This window comes from Phyllobates terribilis, unplaced genomic scaffold (assembly GCF_046119375.1).
Source record: "Phyllobates terribilis strain yellow unplaced genomic scaffold, ASM4611937v1 Scaffold_2626__1_contigs__length_117759, whole genome shotgun sequence".
NCBI classification, from domain to species: Eukaryota; Metazoa; Chordata; class Amphibia; order Anura; family Dendrobatidae; genus Phyllobates; species Phyllobates terribilis.
The window spans coordinates 47501-55000 of record NW_027365383.1 but is presented as its reverse complement, the minus strand read 5'-3'; positions in this window follow the sequence as shown (position 1 = coordinate 55000).

Below are 7500 nucleotides of genomic sequence, written 5' to 3'. Positions count from 1 at the left end.
TGAAAACTTCCACAAAATGAGGTTCTAGTATGTTAGAGGGCATCCCAGGAGGGCTCCAAAAGTGTGGGTAAAATATATATCCCACAGGGGGAAAATTGAAAAAAAGTTGAAAAAAAAAATTTTTGGGGACTTAGAAAATTTTTCAACTTTTGTCAGACTTCCAGACAGGGGAGCGTGTCAGTGCGCGCATCCGATTTCAGTTCCAGAGCGATTCGCGCGATGAGTCCTTGATACTTAGTCGTTTTTGCAAAATTTCTGACTTTTTGGAAAATTTCACAATTTTGTGAAAACTTCCACAAAATGAGGTTCTAGTATGTTAGAGGGCATCCCAGGAGGGCTCCAAAAGTGTGGGTAAAATATATATCCCACAGGGGGAAAATTGAAAAAAAGTTGAAAAAAAAAATTTTTGGGGACTTAGAAAATTTTTCAACTTTTGTCAGACTTCCAGACAGGGGAGCGTGTCAGTGCGCGCATCCGATTTCAGTTCCAGAGCGATTCGCGCGATGAGTCCTTGATACTTAGTCGTTTTTGGCAAAATTTCTGACTTTTTGAAAATTTCACAATTTTGTGAAAACTTCCACAAAATGAGGTTCTAGTATGTTAGAGGGCATCCCAGGAGGGCTCCAAAAGTGTGGGTAAAATATATATCCCACAGGGGGAAAATTGAAAAAAAGTTGAAAAAAAAAATTTTTGGGGACTTAGAAAATTTTTCAACTTTTGTCAGACTTCCAGACAGGGGAGCGTGTCAGTGCGCGCATCCGATTTCAGTTCCAGAGCGATTCGCGCGATGAGTCCTTGATACTTAGTCGTTTTTGGCAAAATTTCTGACTTTTTGAAAATTTCACAATTTTGTGAAAACTTCCACAAAATGAGGTTCTAGTATGTTAGAGGGCATCCCAGGAGGGCTCCAAAAGTGTGGGTAAAATATATATCCCACAGGGGGAAAATTGAAAAAAAGTTGAAAAAAAAAATTTTTGGGGACTTAGAAAATTTTTCAACTTTTGTCAGACTTCCAGACAGGGGAGCGTGTCAGTGCGCGCATCCGATTTCAGTTCCAGAGCGATTCGCGCGATGAGTCCTTGATACTTAGTCGTTTTTGCAAAATTTCTGACTTTTTGGAAAATTTCACAATTTTGTGAAAACTTCCACAAAATGAGGTTCTAGTATGTTAGAGGGCATCCCAGGAGGGCTCCAAAAGTGTGGGTAAAATATATATCCCACAGGGGGAAAATTGAAAAAAAGTTGAAAAAAAAAATTTTTGGGGACTTAGAAAATTTTTCAACTTTTGTCAGACTTCCAGACAGGGGAGCGTGTCAGTGCGCGCATCCGATTTCAGTTCCAGAGCGATTCGCGCGATGAGTCCTTGATACTTAGTCGTTTTTGGCAAAATTTCTGACTTTTTGAAAATTTCACAATTTTGTGAAAACTTCCACAAAATGAGGTTCTAGTATGTTAGAGGGCATCCCAGGAGGGCTCCAAAAGTGTGGGTAAAATATATATCCCACAGGGGGAAAATTGAAAAAAAGTTGAAAAAAAAAATTTTTGGGGACTTAGAAAATTTTTCAACTTTTGTCAGACTTCCAGACAGGGGAGCGTGTCAGTGCGCGCATCCGATTTCAGTTCCAGAGCGATTCGCGCGATGAGTCCTTGATACTTAGTCGTTTTTGGCAAAATTTCTGACTTTTTGAAAATTTCACAATTTTGTGAAAACTTCCACAAAATGAGGTTCTAGTATGTTAGAGGGCATCCCAGGAGGGCTCCAAAAGTGTGGGTAAAATATATATCCCACAGGGGGAAAATTGAAAAAAAGTTGAAAAAAAAAATTTTTGGGGACTTAGAAAATTTTCACACATGTGTCAGACTTCCAGAGAGGGGAGCATGTCAGTGCGCGCATCCGATTTCAGTTCCAGAGCGATTCGCGCGATGAGTCCTTGATACTTAGTCGTTTTTGCAAAATTTCTGACTTTTTGGAAAATTTCACAATTTTGTGAAAACTTCCACAAAATGAGGTTCTAGTATGTTAGAGGGCATCCCAGGAGGGCTCCAAAAGTGTGGGTAAAATATATATCCCACAGGGGGAAAATTGAAAAAAAGTTGAAAAAAAAAATTTTTGGGGACTTAGAAAATTTTTCAACTTTTGTCAGACTTCCAGACAGGGGAGCGTGTCAGTGCGCGCATCCGATTTCAGTTCCAGAGCGATTCGCGCGATGAGTCCTTGATACTTAGTCGTTTTTGCAAAATTTCTGACTTTTTGGAAAATTTCACAATTTTGTGAAAACTTCCACAAAATGAGGTTCTAGTATGTTAGAGGGCATCCCAGGAGGGCTCCAAAAGTGTGGGTAAAATATATATCCCACAGGGGGAAAATTGAAAAAAAGTTGAAAAAAAAAATTTTTGGGGACTTAGAAAATTTTCACACATGTGTCAGACTTCCAGACAGGGGAGCGTGTCAGTGCGCGCATCCGATTTCAGTTCCAGAGCGATTCGCGCGATGAGTCCTTGATACTTAGTCGTTTTTGGCAAAATTTCTGACTTTTTGAAAATTTCACAATTTTGTGAAAACTTCCACAAAATGAGGTTCTAGTATGTTAGAGGGCATCCCAGGAGGGCTCCAAAAGTGTGGGTAAAATATATATCCCACAGGGGGAAAATTGAAAAAAAGTTGAAAAAAAAAATTTTTGGGGACTTAGAAAATTTTCACACATGTGTCAGACTTCCAGACAGGGGAGCGTGTCAGTGCGCGCATCCGATTTCAGTTCCAGAGCGATTCGCGCGATGAGTCCTTGATACTTAGTCGTTTTTGGCAAAATTTCTGACTTTTTGAAAATTTCACAATTTTGTGAAAACTTCCACAAAATGAGGTTCTAGTATGTTAGAGGGCATCCCAGGAGGGCTCCAAAAGTGTGGGTAAAATATATATCCCACAGGGGGAAAATTGAAAAAAAGTTGAAAAAAAAAATTTTTGGGGACTTAGAAAATTTTCACACATGTGTCAGACTTCCAGAGAGGGGAGCATGTCAGTGCGCGCATCCGATTTCAGTTCCAGAGCGATTCGCGCGATGAGTCCTTGATACTTAGTCGTTTTTGCAAAATTTCTGACTTTTTGGAAAATTTCACAATTTTGTGAAAACTTCCACAAAATGAGGTTCTAGTATGTTAGAGGGCATCCCAGGAGGGCTCCAAAAGTGTGGGTAAAATATATATCCCACAGGGGGAAAATTGAAAAAAAGTTGAAAAAAAAAATTTTTGGGGACTTAGAAAATTTTTCAACTTTTGTCAGACTTCCAGACAGGGGAGCGTGTCAGTGCGCGCATCCGATTTCAGTTCCAGAGCGATTCGCGCGATGAGTCCTTGATACTTAGTCGTTTTTGCAAAATTTCTGACTTTTTGGAAAATTTCACAATTTTGTGAAAACTTCCACAAAATGAGGTTCTAGTATGTTAGAGGGCATCCCAGGAGGGCTCCAAAAGTGTGGGTAAAATATATATCCCACAGGGGGAAAATTGAAAAAAAGTTGAAAAAAAAAATTTTTGGGGACTTAGAAAATTTTTCAACTTTTGTCAGACTTCCAGACAGGGGAGCGTGTCAGTGCGCGCATCCGATTTCAGTTCCAGAGCGATTCGCGCGATGAGTCCTTGATACTTAGTCGTTTTTGCAAAATTTCTGACTTTTTGGAAAATTTCACAATTTTGTGAAAACTTCCACAAAATGAGGTTCTAGTATGTTAGAGGGCATCCCAGGAGGGCTCCAAAAGTGTGGGTAAAATATATATCCCACAGGGGGAAAATTGAAAAAAAGTTGAAAAAAAAAATTTTTGGGGACTTAGAAAATTTTTCAACTTTTGTCAGACTTCCAGACAGGGGAGCGTGTCAGTGCGCGCATCCGATTTCAGTTCCAGAGCGATTCGCGCGATGAGTCCTTGATACTTAGTCGTTTTTGGCAAAATTTCTGACTTTTTGAAAATTTCACAATTTTGTGAAAACTTCCACAAAATGAGGTTCTAGTATGTTAGAGGGCATCCCAGGAGGGCTCCAAAAGTGTGGGTAAAATATATATCCCACAGGGGGAAAATTGAAAAAAAGTTGAAAAAAAAAATTTTTGGGGACTTAGAAAATTTTTCAACTTTTGTCAGACTTCCAGACAGGGGAGCGTGTCAGTGCGCGCATCCGATTTCAGTTCCAGAGCGATTCGCGCGATGAGTCCTTGATACTTAGTCGTTTTTGGCAAAATTTCTGACTTTTTGAAAATTTCACAATTTTGTGAAAACTTCCACAAAATGAGGTTCTAGTATGTTAGAGGGCATCCCAGGAGGGCTCCAAAAGTGTGGGTAAAATATATATCCCACAGGGGGAAAATTGAAAAAAAGTTGAAAAAAAAAATTTTTGGGGACTTAGAAAATTTTTCAACTTTTGTCAGACTTCCAGACAGGGGAGCGTGTCAGTGCGCGCATCCGATTTCAGTTCCAGAGCGATTCGCGCGATGAGTCCTTGATACTTAGTCGTTTTTGCAAAATTTCTGACTTTTTGGAAAATTTCACAATTTTGTGAAAACTTCCACAAAATGAGGTTCTAGTATGTTAGAGGGCATCCCAGGAGGGCTCCAAAAGTGTGGGTAAAATATATATCCCACAGGGGGAAAATTGAAAAAAAGTTGAAAAAAAAAATTTTTGGGGACTTAGAAAATTTTTCAACTTTTGTCAGACTTCCAGACAGGGGAGCGTGTCAGTGCGCGCATCCGATTTCAGTTCCAGAGCGATTCGCGCGATGAGTCCTTGATACTTAGTCGTTTTTGGCAAAATTTCTGACTTTTTGAAAATTTCACAATTTTGTGAAAACTTCCACAAAATGAGGTTCTAGTATGTTAGAGGGCATCCCAGGAGGGCTCCAAAAGTGTGGGTAAAATATATATCCCACAGGGGGAAAATTGAAAAAAAGTTGAAAAAAAAAATTTTTGGGGACTTAGAAAATTTTTCAACTTTTGTCAGACTTCCAGACAGGGGAGCGTGTCAGTGCGCGCATCCGATTTCAGTTCCAGAGCGATTCGCGCGATGAGTCCTTGATACTTAGTCGTTTTTGGCAAAATTTCTGACTTTTTGAAAATTTCACAATTTTGTGAAAACTTCCACAAAATGAGGTTCTAGTATGTTAGAGGGCATCCCAGGAGGGCTCCAAAAGTGTGGGTAAAATATATATCCCACAGGGGGAAAATTGAAAAAAAGTTGAAAAAAAAAATTTTTGGGGACTTAGAAAATTTTCACACATGTGTCAGACTTCCAGAGAGGGGAGCATGTCAGTGCGCGCATCCGATTTCAGTTCCAGAGCGATTCGCGCGATGAGTCCTTGATACTTAGTCGTTTTTGCAAAATTTCTGACTTTTTGGAAAATTTCACAATTTTGTGAAAACTTCCACAAAATGAGGTTCTAGTATGTTAGAGGGCATCCCAGGAGGGCTCCAAAAGTGTGGGTAAAATATATATCCCACAGGGGGAAAATTGAAAAAAAGTTGAAAAAAAAAATTTTTGGGGACTTAGAAAATTTTTCAACTTTTGTCAGACTTCCAGACAGGGGAGCGTGTCAGTGCGCGCATCCGATTTCAGTTCCAGAGCGATTCGCGCGATGAGTCCTTGATACTTAGTCGTTTTTGCAAAATTTCTGACTTTTTGGAAAATTTCACAATTTTGTGAAAACTTCCACAAAATGAGGTTCTAGTATGTTAGAGGGCATCCCAGGAGGGCTCCAAAAGTGTGGGTAAAATATATATCCCACAGGGGGAAAATTGAAAAAAAGTTGAAAAAAAAAATTTTTGGGGACTTAGAAAATTTTCACACATGTGTCAGACTTCCAGACAGGGGAGCGTGTCAGTGCGCGCATCCGATTTCAGTTCCAGAGCGATTCGCGCGATGAGTCCTTGATACTTAGTCGTTTTTGGCAAAATTTCTGACTTTTTGAAAATTTCACAATTTTGTGAAAACTTCCACAAAATGAGGTTCTAGTATGTTAGAGGGCATCCCAGGAGGGCTCCAAAAGTGTGGGTAAAATATATATCCCACAGGGGGAAAATTGAAAAAAAGTTGAAAAAAAAAATTTTTGGGGACTTAGAAAATTTTCACACATGTGTCAGACTTCCAGACAGGGGAGCGTGTCAGTGCGCGCATCCGATTTCAGTTCCAGAGCGATTCGCGCGATGAGTCCTTGATACTTAGTCGTTTTTGGCAAAATTTCTGACTTTTTGAAAATTTCACAATTTTGTGAAAACTTCCACAAAATGAGGTTCTAGTATGTTAGAGGGCATCCCAGGAGGGCTCCAAAAGTGTGGGTAAAATATATATCCCACAGGGGGAAAATTGAAAAAAAGTTGAAAAAAAAAATTTTTGGGGACTTAGAAAATTTTCACACATGTGTCAGACTTCCAGAGAGGGGAGCATGTCAGTGCGCGCATCCGATTTCAGTTCCAGAGCGATTCGCGCGATGAGTCCTTGATACTTAGTCGTTTTTGCAAAATTTCTGACTTTTTTGAAAATTTCACAATTTTGTGAAAACTTCCACAAAATGAGGTTCTAGTATGTTAGAGGGCATCCCAGGAGGGCTCCAAAAGTGTGGGTAAAATATATATCCCACAGGGGGAAAATTGAAAAAAAGTTGAAAAAAAAAATTTTTGGGGACTTAGAAAATTTTTCAACTTTTGTCAGACTTCCAGACAGGGGAGCGTGTCAGTGCGCGCATCCGATTTCAGTTCCAGAGCGATTCGCGCGATGAGTCCTTGATACTTAGTCGTTTTTGGCAAAATTTCTGACTTTTTGAAAATTTCACAATTTTGTGAAAACTTCCACAAAATGAGGTTCTAGTATGTTAGAGGGCATCCCAGGAGGGCTCCAAAAGTGTGGGTAAAATATATATCCCACAGGGGGAAAATTGAAAAAAAGTTGAAAAAAAAAATTTTTGGGGACTTAGAAAATTTTTCAACTTTTGTCAGACTTCCAGACAGGGGAGCGTGTCAGTGCGCGCATCCGATTTCAGTTCCAGAGCGATTCGCGCGATGAGTCCTTGATACTTAGTCGTTTTTGCAAAATTTCTGACTTTTTTGAAAATTTCACAATTTTGTGAAAACTTCCACAAAATGAGGTTCTAGTATGTTAGAGGGCATCCCAGGAGGGCTCCAAAAGTGTGGGTAAAATATATATCCCACAGGGGGAAAATTGAAAAAAAGTTGAAAAAAAAAATTTTTGGGGACTTAGAAAATTTTTCAACTTGTGTCAGACTTCCAGAGAGGGGAGCATGTCAGTGCGCGCATCCGATTTCAGTTCCAGAGCGATTCGCGCGATGAGTCCTTGATACTTAGTCGTTTTCAGAAGTCACAATTTTGACTTCCAGGACCCGCAAAACGTTTGTAAATTGAGCCCGCTCCCCAGTTCCAAGCGTTTTGAGGTGTCCCCGGTTGCAGTAATGCAGCCTGCCCACTAGATGTCGCAAAAGAGACAAAAAGTGAAAAAGAACCAGAATG